Source organism: Mesoplodon bidens (assembly GCF_964165515.1).
Source record: "Mesoplodon bidens genome assembly, chromosome: 2".
Taxonomy (NCBI): domain Eukaryota; kingdom Metazoa; phylum Chordata; class Mammalia; order Artiodactyla; family Ziphiidae; genus Mesoplodon; species Mesoplodon bidens.
The window spans coordinates 132,896,805-132,914,854 of NC_138177.1; the positions used below are offsets into that span (position 1 = coordinate 132,896,805).

General features: G+C 36.9%; 1 protein-coding gene across 1 annotated transcript in view; it reads right to left on the reverse strand.

Moving 5' to 3' along the window:
* Positions 1 to 17,142, reverse strand: part of ATG4C (autophagy related 4C cysteine peptidase) — an 87,739-nt gene extending 70,597 nt beyond the window's left edge. The window contains exon 1 of the mRNA XM_081225793.1: positions 17,023 to 17,142. The gene's annotated coding sequence lies outside the window, so the exon portion shown is untranslated. The remainder of the gene's footprint in view (positions 1 to 17,022) is intronic.
* Between the last annotated feature and the right edge of the window lie 908 nt (positions 17,143 to 18,050).

Consider the following 18,050-nt stretch of genomic DNA (forward strand, 5'->3'; position numbering starts at 1 on the left):
TCTGGCCCAACACACAAGTGGGTAAAAAATCAGCTTTGGGACACCCCAGACCCTGCAGCCAGCCATGCCAGAAAATGGACCTGACCACCAGCAGGCTGACAATAGATCCAGGACCCCCCAGCCCCACAGCAGAACCCAGTTCCCACCCATCAGTGGGACAGCACTAGCCCCAGGACCCACTGGGGGCTCTGCAGTCAGGTGCCTCATGACCCAGCCCCACCAACCAGGAGCCAACAGCCTCTGCACAAGACAGGGCCTGACAAAGAAACAGATTGGGGACCAGTCATGCCAACCAGACCAACCACAGTAGCCAGCTCACTGCAACAGAAGGACCCATGCAGCCCACAAAGGGGGCACCCTTAGACCATATAGCTCCAGTAACTACAGGGGAGTGCACTGCTGGGACGCATAGGATGTCTCCTACACAAGGCCACTTCTCCAAGGCTGGAAACATAACCAACCTACCAAATACATAAAAATAAAAATAGCAAATTAGGCAAAATGAGAAAACAGAGAAATATTTTGCAAATAAAGTAACAAGATAAAATTTAGAAGAACTAAAGGAAGCAGAGATAAGCAATCTAACCAATAAAGTGGTCAAGGTAATGATCATAAAGATATTCAAAGAACTCAGAAGAAGATTGGATGAACAGAGAGAGAAGTTAGAAGTTTGTAACAAAGAGTTAGAAAATACAAAGAAATGGACATATATACACTACCAAATGTAAAATAGATAGCTAGTGGGAAGCAGCCGCACAGCACAGGGAGATCAGCTCGGTGCTTTGTGACCACCTAGAGGGGTGGGATAGTGAGGGTGGGAGGGAGGGAGACGCAAGAGGGAAGAGATTTGGGAACATATGTATATGTATAACTGATTCACTTTGTTATAAAGCAGAAACTAACACACCATTGTAAAGCAATTATACTCCAATAAAGATGTAAAAAATAAATAAATAAATAAAATAATGCAAATAAAAAAAGAAAATACAAAGAAGAACGAACAGAGGTAAATACAGTAACTGAAATAAAAAATACAACAGAAGAAATCAACAGAAGACTGCATGATATAAGCAATGGATCAGTGAACTGGAAGACAAAGTAGTGAAAATCACTAAACCTGAATGGAAAAAGAAACAAGGACAGTTTAAGAGACCTCTGCACAATGACTCACATTCACATTACAGGAGTCCCAGAAGAAGAAGAGAGAGATAAAAAGCAGAGAATGTATGAAAGGCATAACAGTTGAAAACTTGCCTAAACTGGGAAATGAAACAGACACAGACGTCCAGGTCCAGGAAGCAGAGAGAGTCCCAAATGAGACCAACCCAAAAAAGACTACAACAAGACACATAGTAACTAAATTGGCAAAAATTAAAGATAAAGAGAACATTAAAAACAGCCAAGGAAGAAGCAACAAGCTACAAAGGAACTCCCATTAGGCTATCAGCTGACTTCTCAGCAGAAACTCAGCAGGCCAAAAGGGAGTAGCATAATACATTTAAAGTAATGAAAGGGAAAAACCCACAACCAAGAAGACTCTACCCAGCAAGGCTTTCACTCAGATTTGATGGAGAGATCAAGATTCACAGACAAGCAAAAGCCAAAAGAGCTCAGCTCAACCAAACCAGCTTTACAGGAATTGTTAAAGGGACTTCTCTAAATGAAAAAGAAAGGCCACAACTAGAAACATAAAAATTACAAAAGGAAAGTCTCATTGGTAAAGCCAAATATACAATAAAGGTAGTAAACCAACCAAGTACAAAGTTAGTAGGAAGGTTAAAAGACAAAAGTAGTAAAACCACCTACATCCACAATAACTAGTTAGGGATATACAAAACAAAAAGATGTAAAATATGATGTCAAAAACAGTAAATGTGGTGGGGGGAGAAAAAATTCAGGGTTGTTAAAATGTGTTTGAACTTAAGAAATCAGCAACTTAAAACAATCATATAAATATATAGAGATTGCTATATATAAACCTCATGGTAATAACCAAGCAAAAAACTACAATAGATACACAGAAAAAAATATATCCAAATACAACACTAAAGCTAGTCATCAAATTACAAGGGAAAAGAGCAAAAGAAGAAGAAAGGAACAAAAAGAACTACACAAACAACCCAAAACAGTTAACACAATGGCAAAAATTACATAGCTATCAATAATTACTTTAAATGTAAATGGACTAAATACTCCAAACAAGGGCAGAGAGTGGCTGAATGGATACAAAAACAAGACCCATACATACGCAGCCTACATGAAACTCACTTCAGATCTAAAGACACAGACTGAAAATGAGGGGATGGAAAAAGGTATTCTATGCAAATGGACATGGAAGCCAGGATAGCAACACTTATATCAAACAAAATAGACTTTAACAAAGACTACAAGAGACAAAGAAGGAGCTTGCATAATGATCAAGGAATCAGTCCAAGAAGTAGATATAACTGTTGTAAATATATAAGCACACAACATATGAGCACCTAAATACATAAAGCAAATATTAACAGACATGAAGAAACTGAAAGTAACACAATAACATCAATAGTAGGGAACTTTAACACCCTACTTACATGAACTGAAAATCATCCAGACAGAAAATCAATTTGGAAAAAGGGGTTTAAATGACACATTAGATCAAATGTATTTCAGAGATACATAGAGAACATACCATTCAAAAACAGCCAAATACACATTCTTTACAAAAGCACATGGAACTTTCTCCAGGATAGATCAAACGCTAGGCCACAAAACAAGTCTCAGTAAATTTAATAAAATCCAAATTATATCATGAATCCTTTCTGACCAGAATGCTATGAGACTAGAAATCAACTACAAGAAAAATACTGCAAAAAAGCACAAACACATGGAGGCTAAGCAATATGCTAGTAAACAACCAATGTTTACTAGCATGACTTTGAGGTCACTGAAAAAATCAAAAAATACCTGGAGACAAATGGAAACAAAAACACGACAATCCAAAATCTATAGGACAATAAAAACAAAAATAAACAAATGGGACCTAATGAAACTTAGAAGCTTTTGCACAGCAAAGGACACCATAAACAAGACAAAAAGACAACCCTCAGAATGGGAGAAAATATTTGCAAACAAAGCAATGGACAAAGGACTAATATCCAAAATATACAAGCAGCTCATGCAGCTCAATATCAAAAAAACAAACAACCCAATCCAAACATGGGCAGAAGACCTAAATAGACATTTCTCCAAAGAAGATATACAGATTGCCAACAAACACATGAAAGGATGCTCAACATCACTAATCATTAGAGAAATGCAAATCAAAACCACAATGAGGTATCACCTCACACCAGTCAGAATGGCCATCATAAAAAAATCTACAAACAATAAATGCTGGAGAGGTGTGGAGAAAAGGGAACCCTCTTGCACTGTTGGTGGGAATGTAAATTGATACAGCCACCATGGAGAACAGTATGGAGGTTCCCTAAAAAACTAAAAATAGAACTATCACATAACCCAGCAATCCCACTACTTGGGCATATACCCTGAGAAAACCATAACTCAAAAAGGGTCATGTACCACAATGTTCACTGCAGTACTATTTACAATAACCAGGACATGGAAGCAACCTAAGTGTCCATTAACAGATGAATGGATAAAGAAGATGTGGCACATATATACAATGGAATATTACTCAGCCATAAAAGGAAACGAAATTGAGTTATTTGTAGTGAGGTGGATGGACCTAAAGTCTGTCATACAGAGTGAAGTAAGTCAGAAAGAAACAAACAAATACCATATGCTAACACATATATATGGAATCTTAAAAAAAAAATGGTTCTGAAGAACCTAGGGGCAGGACAGGAATAAAGACGCAGACATAGAGAATGGACTTAAGGACATGGGAGGGGGAAGGGTAAGCTGGGACAAAGTGAGAGAGTAGCACTGACATATATACACTACCAAATGTAAAATAGATAGCTAGTGGGGAGCAGCTGCATAGCACAGGGAGATCAGCTCGGTGCTTTGTGTTCACCTAGAGGGGTGGGATAGGGAGGCTGGGAGGGAGGCACAAGAGGGAGGGTATATGGGGATATAAGTATACGTATAGCTGATTCACTTGGTTATACAGCAGAAACTAACACAGCAATATAAAAAAATTATACTCCAATAAATATTCTAAAAAAAAGAAGCCCATAATGTTAAAAGTGGAAATCTCTAAGAGATGCAATATCATTTTTTTTAACATTAGGAGAAGCTTTATTTAACAAGGTATGATTTATGTTGAGACTCTATGCTGACATTATGCAAAGTCATTTCTACTTTCTTGTTTGTACTTCTCTTTATTAAATTGTTTACATTGAGCCTCTTGTAAAATAATAACAGAATTATTCAAAAATAAATCACTCAAATGAAAAGCTTAACACAGGAAATTACAAATGTGTCCAGGTTATGTTAAATTCTAACAAAAACAACTTAAACTGCTCAACTAAGAAATCTACAGAGAAGACATTCTATTACAAAGTTCCTAAACAGCCTATGAGAAAGATAAAAATGCTGAGACAAAGTGCTTTTTTCCTTTTTAAGATAAACAACATTATTCTTGTGTTTCTCAAAGACATCAGATTCAGCTATTTAGTCATTTACAAAACTTAACTTCCTCAATGTAATTCCCCAGAACAGCTTTAGCTGAGTAAAATGACTTGGAGGCTACCCCTTATTAACTCATAATTTTTTTTTCTCCTAAAAATAAATGTGGTGAGATCTGTTAAGAGGAAAAAGCATAAATTAATACTTGCATCCATTCAGTCTACTAAAATATTTTCTTTAGATAAGTCTCAGGTATGAATAGGGAATATAGTTAATAATTACATAATATCTTTGGATGGTGACATACTGTAACTAGACTAATTGTGGTGATCATTTTAAAATGTATAAAAATACCAAATCACTATGTTAATAGGAACTAACAGTGTTTAGGTCAATTATACTTCAAAAACAAACAAACTCATAGAAAAAGACATCAGATTTCTGGTTGGCAGAGGGGGAGTTGGATGAAGGTAGTCAAAAGGTACAAACTTCCAGTTATTTAAAAAAAAAAAAGTTACAAACTTCCAGTTGTAAGATAAATAAGTACTAGAGATGTAATTAACATGATAAATATAATTAGCACTGCTGTATGTTATATATGAAACTTAAGAGAGTGACTCCTGAGCTCTCTTCACAAGAAAAAAAAATTTTTTTCTATTTCTTTAATTTTGTATCTATATGAGATGACAGATGATAGCTCAACTTATTGTGATAATCATTTCATGTTGTATGTAAGTCAAATCATTATGCTGTACATCTTAAACTTATACAGGACTGTGTGTCAATTATATCTCAATAAAGCTCGAAGAAAATGTATATAATAATTTAAAAAATCAATGAAGAAAAAAATTTTTCCTTTTTGTTTGTGTGAGAAAAGTCAGGGAAAGGCAAGACAAACAGTACTTTTAGTTTAACTATAAAAAAAAAAACATACAAGTGAAGAAACCACAATTCTAAACTATCCTCACCTACAAATTCCCTTTCCAAAAGCTTTCCTGATTTAAAAAAAAATTAAAAATGAATTAAAATTCACTAGTCTATCAATTATAAAGTGAAGAGATGATTTACCCATTATCCAGTATATTTCAATCTCCTGTGATACCTAAAATACATGGTTTGACTGCTCCAGGAAAAAAAAAAAAAAGATACACCAAAACTCTTGGTTATTTTATGTAGTGTTGTCAGAGCCTCAGTCTAAAAAACCACCCAAATAACATTCTCCACAATTTCCAAATACTTTTTAGAAGGGATTTATGGTTTATTTCTTAAAACTTTAGAGAAATTGGTAACACTTTTTCAAGTAGACATTCTTCACTAACGCATACTACAACAAATTTTATCATCCACCATTTCCATATTTCTGTTTGCTGTTTACATTGATGATTCCATTTTCAATTTAAAAATAATAGCATTAAAGAGGAGAAAACTCTTTACCTCAGTAAACATAGATAAAGCCACTAGATGAGGTTCATTCCTCAACTTTATTGTTAATGATTTTAAGTGCAGAGTGAAGACTAAACAGAGCTGTTTTGGAAGACAGAACTACAACATTTGATATGAAAATCATCGGTTGAGACCCAAATGTCATTTTTAGAGAGTCACTTTTCTAACCACAACCACACATTAAGATAGTCGATAAATTATAAATTGATAAATGTAAAAGGTACTCAAATCGATGTCCTTGAAGAGCAGATAAGGATAATCAGCCTCCCCCATATAGCAATAAATAGAATATTTTATCCACTGAGGATTTAAAGCCAGTAAAAACTCCTGACAGAACTTTAGGGGACTGATTCTACAGAATATATCTCAGTCACGCAGCACAACCAGTAAAAACACTGCAGAATTCCAGGATTTGTGTATCGTTGGGCATCTTCCCCAAATGGTATTTTGCAGCAAAAGAAATATAGATATTGATTTCGAATATTTGATGTGCTTTTAGCTACGCCATCAAATAAATTGAACTGTGAGGAAGTTTTTCATCTACTGTAACCTTTTCTACCTGCTTGCATTTTTAGTGACAAATATCAATCTCTTGTCTGACCTTGAATGTCTCTCAATATGTTGGTCTGTCATTTCTGCTCTCTTATTTCTTTTCTCCATCTCAGTTTTTTGTTTACAGAAATGTCAACTATTGTATCCATTTCTATTCCTTTGCTTTTCCTATACTTGCCAGTCTTCTATCTTCGTGCCCTGAACTTGTCTAAAAATGTTCAGTTTGTAAACCCAGCACGCTTTTTTTAAGTAGCAAATATGAAGATAGGGAGAGCACTAGAAATATTTACTTGGATTGCTCTCTTTCAGAGCTAACAGTTAGGCAACGTAGATGGCAGTAAGAGATAAAGACAAAAAGACTGAAAAAAGGGACAAGCAACATAATAAGGGTAAGACACGCACATCCAGAAACTGGCTTGGTAGTTTTGCCTAAAGGATACATCTTGTAAATATTCTTAGAACTCTTTAGGATTGCATCCTCCAGTTAAAGACACTAAATCAATGCAGAGCTACTTCATAATGATGACATAAATAAAAGGTACTACTTAGGTGGTGTTCTCTTAAATCTAAAATGAAACTTATATGGAAAAACCTAAGTACTGAATAGACACTTATCCTGACATATGACTTCTATCAAGTTCCTACAGGCAAACATCTCCACATATGCAGCACTGAGTATTACATGTTCATAGACTGTAAAGTCATCACCATAACCAACCTAAATGGTTCAAGGGTACAATAGGAACTATTAATGTTATCTGGGCTGTCTTAGACATTCCTTGATCTTACCTCTAAGAAGAACATAATATTGACTATAGTTTGATAAATAAATTTTAATCATGTAGTTGTATGGATACTCTAGAACTCTGTCAGTACTTTAGTAACCTCTGATGAGGCCAAGATAAATATGAATGTTTGCAGCCTCCATACTTTAAAGTGCAACTTTGCAAGCTATTAAGTACACAGTCTACATATAAGAAATAACATAGTGAGTTAAATCATTTAATCAATAATATAAACTTAACCTCTCTAAGAACTGAAGGATGTCAGAATCTTAGGATAAAAAGGGAACTTAAAAGCATCTAGTAACTATTAAGTAGTACTATTAATAGTTCTTGACCATCTTCCTACACAATACACTCCAATCTACCAGTAATCTCTCCTAACTTGCACTGCTTGGATGGGGAGGAGCAGTGAAAGAAAATGTGTTAAGTTTAAAAAGCAAAAAACAAAAACAAAAAATCACTCCTATCCCTAGGAATATGATCTGCTCTCTGGTTCAGGCTCACTAATCGCTAATCAGTTCATCCACCCATATAGCAGCAAGATTTCCTTTACAACATCTTAGCCAAGTGCATTTACCCAGCCTCTGAGTGAACACTCCTAAAACAGGGAGCTCAGTACATAATGAGCTTTGTATTGAGCTGAATATACAGCTACAAGTTTAAAAGCCTGATAATACTTAAATTATTTTTTTTCTACTAACATAACTGCTCTAGAGTATCCATACAACTGCATGTTATCAGCTAATTTTAAACACCTACACGTGCTTGAAAGACATATGGAACCAAAAGTCTATGTCCTTCTAATTTCTAGTAGCTGGTCCTGGCTGTGCTCTCTGAAATCAATCCCTCTTCCATTTGATAGTCCATCAGATATTCAAAGACATATTTCCTGCTCTTCACCCCATCCCATCATCTCTTTTCCACATTAAATATTCTTAATTCCTTCAATTAATCAGAAGATTGTTATGAGTGGTAATGAGTGCCTCAATCAGAGTGCTGGTAAGGGAGTAAGGAATAAGGAGATATAAGCAACAAGCTGAGACGATAGCAACATCATATAAATATATGAATGCTCATATGCCCACATACAGGAGACAGAATAAAGTGACTGAAATTTCAGGTCTGATGTCTCAGAGGATAATGATACCTTTAACAGAAAAAGGGAACCCAAGAGGAAAAGGCTCAGGGAAGATGAGGAATTCAGTGGGAGACACAGTGACTTTAAGATTTGTAACAAGTAAATACCAATAAGACCTTTTCCAAGTTCCATTCCATTAGATACTTTTGTCAAGAAAAAGGTGCATCCATATTATTGAGACTAGTATTATATGTCATTTAAACACAAAGTATCACATTTATTCATTCATCAAGTATTGGAGTACTTACTTCTATAAGGCACTATGGGAAATATAATAAGCCATGAAACCCGGTTCCTGTCCCCATTAACCTTGCATTCTAATAAGCAATATGTTTATAACTAACCAGAACTCAAGATTGAATGTGGTTATGTCTCACAACAAAAATAAAAAATGCTATAATAATTAAGAGAAATATTTTTCCATTTCCAATGAGAACATTCACACATGAAAAAAAATCACAGGGTAACACAGTCATAACTGGCATTCTTCAAATACAAAGGACAAGGACATACAAATAACATAAATCTTTCTATTCTGGGTGTCAAAACAGGAAAACACTAGCCATATTTTTTAGGAATGAGTTAAAGTACCCTAAACAATTATGTCTATTGTTAAAGATTAATGCTTGAATTGTATCATCAGTCAAAAGAAGAGCACTGTTTAAAATGTTCACAAACATAATTGTTTTGGCTTACAAATGGAATTGCTTGATGTCATTTATCTCATCATTTCTAATTTTAAATAATAAAAAATTATATCAATTTGAAAAAAGAGCTACAAATTTAAAGCCTTATAAAGATAAAAACTGCATAGTCTCTATCTGATATAACTATCCTAGAGCTCCCTATTACTATATATTATGATAAAGTTTTAAATTATTATGTCTACTTTAGTAGTTTTACAGATAACCGATTTTACAGAAAGTCTATTAAAAAGTAGTTTAGTAGGAACTTAACTATATTTTAAATTGATAACATAATCACAGAAGAAATAATTCAAATACCTTTGAACACCTGCTTTCTTTGACTATATATCTTTAGTGGGATATATTATAAGGACATAAAGTGGCAAAGAAATCTTTACTTGGTAAATCTGTTGCAGGAGGGAGTATCAGTATATAGCAATTCCAAAACTATCATATGTGTGTGTAGGGCAGATTAAATGAGTAAATATATTAATATGGTTGAGAATCAGAATTCTCCCTGTAGGAAAAGGGAGATACAAATATGAACTGAGGAAAGGTAAAATTGAACTCTGTGGTTCTGAACTTGAATTGAAGGTATCCTATAAATTCATGATTTCTTTTAAAAAATGTGTGTGTATGTGTGTAACCATTTAAAGGGCCTAGAAGCAACAACAGTAGTAGTAGTGAGTATATTCAATGCCCAAATTTTGGTTTCTAAGTACCATTTTCCACTAAAATGAACGAGGGCTCCACTGTAAAATAGTTGATTCCAAGTAGAATATACAAGGTGAGCCTGGAACACCTTATTGTACAAAGAAGTAAGAAGGTGCCCAAATACCAATGTGAACATATGCAAAGGCCACAGGAACTAGTTTGAAGGGACTAAACAAATCTGAGATAATTCAGTCATCAAAAAGAATAATGGGGGCTTCCCTGGTGGTGCAGTGGTTGAAAGTCCGCCTGCAGATGCAGGGGACAGGGGTTCGAGCCCTGGTCTGGGGAGATCCCACGTGCCGCGGAGCGGCTGGGCCCGTGAGCCATGGCCGCTGAGCCTGCACGTCCGGAGCCTGTGCTCCGCAACGGGAGAGGCCACAACAGTAAGAGGCCCGCGTACCACAAAAAAAAAAAAAAAAAAAAAAAAAAAAAGAATAATGGTAACAGATCATCACATTGGATACATTTTTTTAAAAGGAATCCTTGGGTACATAGAGGTACTAAAATAAAAGGAGAGGGACTTCCTTGGTGTTCCAGTGGTTAAAAATCTGCCTTCCAGTGCAGGGGACGAGGGTTCAATCCCTGGTCAGGGAACTAAGATCCCACAGGCCGCCAGGCAGCTAAGCCCGTGCGCTCTGGAGCCCATGCGCCACAACTAGAGAGAAGCGCACATGTCTCAACAAAGAGCCCACGCACCGCAACTAAGACCCAATGCAGCCAAATAAATAAATAAATATATTTTTTTGTATCTTCCTTTAAAATAAAATAAAAAGAGAGAGGAGGCATATCTCTTCTTTAAAGAAAATAGCCAGCAAACATATGTAGAAGGATTGAGAGAACTGGAAAACCATTATTTGGCAACAACCAATGCAATCAGGCAAGGTTCATCAATGGCTACTAAAACCACCGTATAGAAAAAAAATTGTTGGAAAACAGAAAATCTAATGATAAAGTATCACCTCCACAGATTAATAGTTAAGTATAAAAGGGAAAAGACACCTTTAAAATGTAGGAGTCTGGTTAACCTAAGTGATCAACCTTAACATCACCAATAAATGGACAAATTATCATTACATTACTCTTGATGTGATCAAATGGAAAGTTTACAATAACTACCATGTAACAGTCTTGAAAAAAAACTATTTAGCCTGAAACTGTGAAGAAACAATCAAATTTATTTTGTGAGGCATTCTACAAAACAACTGGCCTAAACTTTTCAAAAATGTCAATGTCTTGAAACACCAAAAAAAAAAAAAAGGAAGGAAGATAGGAGGAAAAAGAAAAGGTGAGGATTGTTCTAGATAAAAGAAAACAAAGAGACATGACAACCAAATACAATTCAATGAAATCTCTTACTCAATTCAGTGTTTTTTTCCTAAAAAGCTACAAGAGACATTACTGGAACATCTGCGTATATCTGAATTTTTTCATATGGCCTATACATTAGATAATATTATCATATCAAAATTAAATTATTTGGGTATGCTAATGGCATTATGTTTATGTAGGAGGATGTCCTAGTTCTTAGGCGATGCATGATGAAGTATTTAGAATAAAGTACCATGATGTCTCCCCTTACTTTCAAATGCTTCAGCAAGGAAAAAAAAATGTGTGCATTTGTGTGTGTGTGTGTGTGTGTGTGTGTGTGTGTGTGTGTTAGAGAAAAAGCAAAAAAGCAAAAGAAGCATAATGTTAACAACTAGTGAGTCTAGGTAAAGGATATACAGGTATTTGTTGTACTACTCTTTAAACTTTTTTGTATAGGTTTGAAACTTTCAAAAGAAAAAAAGTTGGGGAAAAAAGTAGGATGGAAATTAAATTGACTTTAGAGCAGCTGATCAGACTTTATAACGTTTAACTACTTCTTCACCCTATCCATAAGACCTAAAAGCCAGTACAAAGTTCAGACAGGTTGGACTAAAAATAAAAGTAATAATCCTAACAAATAATAAGTAATTATAAGCCAATCCATCATTAACTTCCAATTATAGCTGTAGACTAACCATAATCTCTGATGAGAATTCTGTGAAAGATGACATGTGCTGACTCACCTAGGACAATTGTGAATAAACAAAAGCTGTCTTGTATAATATTTTCTCCAAATCCAAATATGACTGCCAAACGATTTTTTCCCCAATCAAGATCTATTAGTTAAAAGGAACTCTAAATTAAAATGTTACAGAAGTACAGATGATCCCAGACACCACATCACTATAATAATAATAACAATAATAATAAACAAACTCTGTACCAGGAATTTTGTAAACCTATGAACACGTACCATCTCATTTAATCCTCACAACAACTCTATAAGGCAGGTACTATTATTATCCTCATTTTATAGATTTAAAAAATAACAAAGGCTAAATAACTTTTGCAAGACCATACTGCTACTAAATAGCAAAACACACCCTGAATCCAGGCAATTTGACTCCAAGCCCAAGCCTTTTGCTCTGTACCCTCTACTGCTTTACTTTGAAATGTAAAATTTAAATAATAACTGACTGTATTAATTCAATATCTACCAAAAACTACACAATGGAGTTATTTCAAAGAAAATCATAAGCATGTCTTTTTTCCCTAATACATATTTATATCTACACATACACCAACTGAATGAAGTTAGAATTTAACCAGATGCCCAATTTACTGCCAAATCCCAAGTGCAAATAAAAATGATATAGAGCTGTATTACTCAGTTACCTATTCATATATATGGTTGAATATGTTACATATAAATTCAAAACAAATACCAACATATTTCCAAAAGCCTTCATCTAGACCCTTATCCCTGCCCACTCAAGGGAAAAAATACTGAAAAAACTTATTTCAGGTACAGCATTCCTCAAACATACTTAACTTAAACAATGACATAAAAGGAAAAAAAGAATAATTAAGACATAAACCTTGAACACTGATGCCACGGTGAAAAAATATTAACAAACAAAGCATGTCCCCCCAAACCCAGTCATCTTACAATGTTCTCTACCTCAATGAACTGTACCACAATCCATCCAGTTACATAAGCCAAAATGCTAGTGGTGGCTGATGGCACCTTTCTCTCCCTCATTCCTCATATCCAATTCATCACCCAGTTCTACCTCCTAAACATCTCTAAAACCCATCCACTTTTACCTGTCTTCACCACCACCTTGTCTAAGATATCACCATCTCTCATCTGGCCTCTCCTCATCCACACTCTTATCTCCTCTGTAAACAGTTTTTCTTCTGTATAACATCAAGTCCTTTTTCATAGAACTTACAATAGTTGCAACTTTACATTTCTTTGATGGAATATTTGATTTATGTCTGCCTCCCCTCATAAGTTCTATGAGGTAGAGACTGCATTTACTCATCACTATATCACTGTGGCCTAGAAGCGTGCCTAGTAAATAAATAAACGCTAAATGATTGAATGCATGTCAAAGATTACAAACATTTATAAACAGTCCAAAAAAATTAAGTAGTTACAAGGCTCACGAACCATCATAAGGAGTACCTTATTTCATCATTTCTAGATCACACATTTTTACATTTTAAACTCTGAAACTGAATACACCTTACAGTTGACAATCTTTTTATGTTTAATGGGCAATATTTTTTTTCTTTCACGGCAGTTCATAAAATAATGGTGCATCTTGGAATAAAATAAACAAACAAACAAAAAACCCTCATCACAGGTAAATCTACAATACAACTGACCCACTCAGTTCAAACATGGTAGGCTAGCCTCCCTTCTCCTTTGGCCACCACGCCACTCCCAACATTCAATAATTAACTGCTTACTGGTTCTTTCACCAACAGTTATCCAATTAATTCTTTTCTTTAAATCCCACAATAATAACACTAGATTTGTCTAATTCCTCATCGCCTGGTATCTGAGCTCTTGCCACAGCTTCATTCATTTAAACATTTGTTTCAAATTCAGCCAACACTGCCCACCTATATGCAAAGAAATGAAGATACAAAGCAATCCAGTTAACTGTCCCTCCCACTAATCTCTCTCTCCTACAATTTAGAATTTTGCTCATTTTATGCCTCAAACTGGAATTACTTTCCTCCCAATTTCTACCTACCAAATTTATACTATTTTAGTTCTAGATCAAATCTCATCTTCTTCATGAAATAGTCCCTGGTTAATAATCTCTCTTTTCAACCTTAACATTCTAAAACACATAAAACCAAACGCATACTGGCTATATTTTGTTTCTTGAAGGCAAGGTTTACATGTCAAACATTCTGATAGAGTGTAAGCTCCCTAAGAGCAGGGACTTTTGTCTCTTGTTCACTGTTATATTCCCAGCACCTAGAAGACTATCTGGTATGTAATAGCTGCTTAGCAAGTATTTATTGAATTAATGCTCTTTATATATTCCAGAGTAGTGAACAAATCTTTGCAACTGTAGTTAAGTGGGAAGAGTCAAAAGGAACTGGACTAAATTACTTGAATTCTTTGAGCTTCAGTTTCTTCATCTGCTAAATGTAAATAATACTCAGTAGCTCAATGAGTTGGTATAATGATTTAACGCAATAATGCTTTAAAGCAGCGGTCCCCAAACTTTTTGGCACCAGGAACCAGTTTCGTGAGGAGGGGAATATGGTTCAGGTGGTAATGCAAGTGATGAGAAGTGGCAGATGAAGCTTCGCTCGCCCACCACTCACCTCCTGCTGGGCAGCCCCGTTCCTAACAGGCCGAAGACCAGTACCAGTCCGTGGCTCGGGGGATGGGGACCCTTGCTTTAAAGCATCTGGTACAGAGCTGAGGACAAGAGGATGTTCTCAATAAATGTTTTGATGATATTATGACAAAAGTTAAATAGTAAAAAGGATTTAATAAATGCCTACTAAATGAATAAAATCTCAGGAAAAATATAAAAAATTTGAGTAATGTTTAGCCTCATATCATTTATCCAATAAAGAATTTCATGAGTGAATTAATTCTGAAATATTATACATTTAGCCCCACTCTTAAACATGGCTAAAACCATTTCTGACTAATTAGGAATAACCTAATTTAGACTGGGTACATGTATTAATATTTATACTTTATTGACATAGAGATTATATTTGACTCCTAAAGAAGAACAATAATTTTGCTATTAGAATAGTAAAATACTCAGAACAGAAGAAAGCTGCAAAGTTATTTAAGTTACATGGTCCCCAGAAAGACAAGAAGTACAAAAATTTCTGGCTACAAAACATTACTGAATAGTAAACAATGCTATTTTACCAGATCTATCAAATTATGTAGAAGGGGCTTCCCTGGCAGCGCAGTGGTTAAGAATCCGCCTGCCAATGCAGGGGACACGGGTTCGAGCCCTGGTCCGGGAAGATCCCACATGCCGCAGAGCAAATAAGCCCATGCGCCACAACTACTGAGCCTGTGCTCTAGAGCCCGCAAGCCACAACTACTGAAGCCCGCGTGCCTAGAGCCCATGCTCTGCAACAAGAAGCCACCGCAATGAGAAGCCCGCGCACCACAACAAAGAGTAGCCCCCGCTCACCGCAACTAGAGAAAGCCGGCACACAGAAACGAACACCCAACGCAGCCAAAACTAAATAAATAAAATAAATTTAAAAATATATAGAAATATCTCATAAACAATCACAACAAATAAACTTTTCAATATATTTGTATTCCATTTTACAGAAAAAGGAGCATCACTTAAATGGTTTTTTTTTTTTTGCGGTACGCGGGCCTCTCACTGTTGTGGCCTCTCCCGTTGCGGAGCACAGGCTCCGGATGCGCAGGCTCGGCGGCCATGGCTCACGGGCCAAGCCGCTCTGCGGCATGTGGGGTCTTCCCAGACCGGGGCACGAACCCATGTCCCCTGCATCGGCAGGCGGACTCTCAACCACTGCGCCACCAGGGAAGCCCAGTTAAATGGTTTTTAAACTCTTTTTACTAAACTATAAAAGTTCTCATGTTGGCTACTTTTTAACTTTAAACACGTCCCAAAATTTTACAGTGAAAGAACTGAGAATTAATTTAATACACCATCAGATTATTCGACTAATTAGAAACTCTCCCTTGTTCAGGGAAGACACTTTATTTACTTGTAAATTGGTACACACACACACTTTACCTTTCAAAGCTTTTCTAATCCCTCTGTGTACTTTCAATGACTCACAATCTAATTACAAATCATAAACAACCAAGGACGAAAGAGCATTCCCTTGTGTCTATCTGCTATTAACTGACACAAAATCATTGCAAAAATTCTACTGGGGACATATGTTTCGAGTAGGAGAAGGGAAAAAAAATCCCATCTAAGTAATTCAGATACGAAGAGCTGTAGGACGAGGTATTCTCCTCTAACCACAGGGTAGCAGTGAACCCCTTGGGGGAAAATAATCAATAAAAAACAAAAATGTAAGCCAAATAGATCTTAAGTATAAACTTCATAAGCAGAGTCATGCTTGGCTGTTCGTTGACGTCTCTCGTATTCACCAGTCATCATAAGAATGTGTTTGAACATCCAACCTAAAAAGCCCGGACATGTGGATGGAAGTCGAAGAGTTGAGGATGAGTAAGAAACAAATAAAGTGATTAAACGTTAATGTCTGAATGGAAAAGCATTAAGATATTCAGGCAAATGTGTTAAGAGTCTGAAGCAGTAACAAAGGCCTAAAAAGGGATAAAGGAGTTAAGAATGAGAAGATAGAGACCTTGAGAATCTGATTTGGGGGGATTTTTTTTTTTCTCTTTTCTGTTCTTTTTTTAACGGAGAGAAATAGGGAAGGAGTTAAATGGATGCAATAACTTAGGGGACGAGAGATCCTGCCTGAAACACGTAAGAAAAGCCTCTAGGAGAGGGGGAACAGCTGCCCACAGGAAGGCTTACAGTTCGTTAGCTCTGGAGCCCAGGAAGGGCAAGGAGTCAGAAAACAAATTACACCAGAAACAGAGATGAGGGAGGCGCCAAAACCCTCAGAGAGCCTAAACGGTTGGCTACTGGGTCTCCACTGAGGGCAGGGGCCCGCAAGAAACCCGGTCATTTGGAAGGACCAGAGACACTAAGTCCCAACCTTCTCTGAAGCTAGCGGAGTCAGAGGAACCTCAAGTCGACCCCTCACCGAAAACCCGAAAACAGAACTGGAGAAATGTAAACAATGTGCAGGAGCCACCAACCGGGAAATGTTCCAGCTCCACCAGCAGCCACCACAAAAGCAGCCGACACACACGCAGACACCCCGACCTCAGCGCCGCAGCTACATGCACCTCGAGCTCCCCGGCCACCGTAGTAAGAGAAACGCCCCACCCGCCTTCAAACCCAGTAGGTCAGCCACTTCCGGGGCACTAACGCCTATTGATTGGCAGCAGCAGTAGCAGCGGCCTACAAGCCCCCGGTCCGTTTACTTCATCCTTTTTTCCTTTTTTTCGTCCTGTTTGCCGCCTCAGACTGTAAGTCACCAATATAGCAAGAGCAGAACCAAGAGAAAGTATCCATCTATAAGCGGTGTCTCCGATAGACAAACTACATTATTCCTGCCATGACTTCCTGCTGAACAATTGGACCTCAACTCCCATCTTGCCATGCAACACTCCCTCTCCTCCAGCGCGGGAACTACAAGATCCAGCATGCACTGCCCCCCTTATTCTTCACTCTGCCCCTGACACCTGCAGACCTCAAAGGCGATTTCAGAGGATTCATTAAATCCTTCAGATTAATGTAGACCTTTCTACCAAGACCCACTTTGGTAAAAATACCAGTATTCCCTCCTTTCCTTTTGTGAAGGTATTAAATATCAAGGAATATGTGAGTTCATTTTCCACGTTCAGATTATTTCCCAGAATTGAAACAGGACAGTCTGCAAAGGCTTTTTATGAAATGAAAATTTTTATCCTCATTCATAAGGGGTGTTGAGAGAAATACTAAATTATTGCAAAGTGTAATCCTGCGTCGTTTTTGCAGTACTGCAAGGTTGTGCTGGAAGAAGGGCTACCAAATGTGCTCCCGAATTGAATAGGAAATTACAATAAAAACGAGAAGAGAGGGCTTCCCTGGTGGCGCAGTGGTTGAGAATCCGCCTGCCAATGCAGGGGACACGGGTTCGAGCCCTGGTCTGGGAGGATCCCACATGCCGCGGAGCAACTGGGCCCGTGAGCCACAACTACTGAGCCTGCGCATCTGGAGCCTGTGCTCCGCAACAACAAAG